Consider the following 1,838-nt stretch of genomic DNA (forward strand, 5'->3'; position numbering starts at 1 on the left):
TTTGAACTGGGCATTGTCCCCACAGATAGGAATGGAAAGCTTAGATTGTAGCAGGGGAGGGAATGTTCAGCTGCTGTCATCTGTGAAAAAGAATCAGATAATGAGGTGGTCTTGGTGTATTAAAGATGAACAGCAAGTGTCAGGCTTAGCTAGAACATGCATTGTCAGAAACCCAGGGAGGAAAGGCTAAAAGCAAGACTCAGACACAGAATTGGAGGATTTGAAAGCCAAGGTGAGCATCTTAGCAATTAGATTTTAAAACCATAGTAACCATTTTATTATACTTATGAATCATCATATTTTTCAAATGTCTATTTTATTTGTTCAAATTATGGCAAGGGGTGAAAAGGGGGATTGGAGAGGAAGTATGAAAAGAAGGGGGAATTTGTGAATGTATACCTTTCTTCAGAGTTTAGAGACATAGACTATGCATCACAATAAAAAGCCTTTAAGAATCCACTTAAATAATTCCAGAACTAGCCAGATCCAGAGCTAAGATCACTGGTCCATGGGGCTAGAAACAAGTGCCTTCAGACTGAGATCTATAGCTGAGTAGAATGTCTATGGGGCATTTATTGACAGCCCTTAAAGAGATTTATAACATTGCCCCAAAAGGGCAGAGGCCACATCATGAGGCCAAAGGCCAGAGAGGGGCCTATCTGGGAAGAGGCTGTCCTGACCAAAGGACTGTATCCCAAACATAGCTGATGCCGAATTGTAACATGTCAACTTCCTTACCTTATTCAGATCAACCATCAACACTCATGGAAGCAGGAATCAAGAAATCAAACAACATATTGCATTTGGCAAATCTGCTGCACAAGACCTCTTTAAAGTGTTCAAGAGCAAAAATGTCAGTTTGAGGACTACGGTGCCCCTAAACTAATCCATGGTATTTCAATAACCTCATGTGCATGTAAAAAATGAACAATGAATAAGGAAGATTGTAGAAGGATGCATTTGAGTCATGGTAGTAGAGGAGAATATTAAAAGCAAAATGCACTTCCAAAATGATAAATATATGTTAGAAGAAGTACAGCAGGAACAATCCTTTTTGTTGTTAACTGTAGTCGAGTTAGTTCTAGTTGAATCAGTTCCGATTCAGAGTGACCCTGTGTAGCATTTTCAAGGAACATCTTGTGGGTTTGGACTTCTGACCTTGTGGTTCCCATTGCCATGCTGATCCTACCTTGCCACACTAGAAGTTGGGAATGTTCCTTAGAGGTTAAATTTTAAATCACATAGATAAGATGAATAATATATGAAATACATGTGTATGTGTTTACATGAGTGCAAACTCATTAATTTTTATGATAACTCAGAGTAAGATTGGGCAAACATTGGCATTCCACCGTTCAAATGAAGGCCACATTCAAAGCAGTTAAGTCCCTTGTCCAAATAATTAACAAGATCTGCAGTTCTCAATCTTGGTAGAAATCAAAGTGTATGAAGGACATACAATTTAAAATTTTTATTTTGAAAATACAAATGTTCAGTTAGTTGGTCCAATTAGTCAATTTCCAAATCAATAGTAAATCTGAATGAGGCATGGCTACCTGCAGATTTACAAACTCATGAGGACTTTTGATGCACACCAAGGTAACAAAATGGAGAAGAAATAGTGAATTCAGAGATTAGTGTAGTAATCTTACCAGCATATCACTTTTGTGTGTGTGTGTGTGTGTGTGTGTGTGCTTATTTTATTTATTTATTTATTTTAATGTTTTATTGTGAATTACGTGATAGTTTACATGGGAGAACATTAGTTTTACATTCTTTCTATCATATATCTTCTCATTGCCATGGTTACAATCCTCTCCATGCAATCCTTCCCCCAT

The sequence above is a fragment of the Chrysochloris asiatica genome, unplaced genomic scaffold (genome assembly GCF_000296735.1).
Source record: "Chrysochloris asiatica unplaced genomic scaffold, ChrAsi1.0 scaffold00659, whole genome shotgun sequence".
In the NCBI taxonomy this organism is placed as follows: domain Eukaryota; kingdom Metazoa; phylum Chordata; class Mammalia; order Afrosoricida; family Chrysochloridae; genus Chrysochloris; species Chrysochloris asiatica.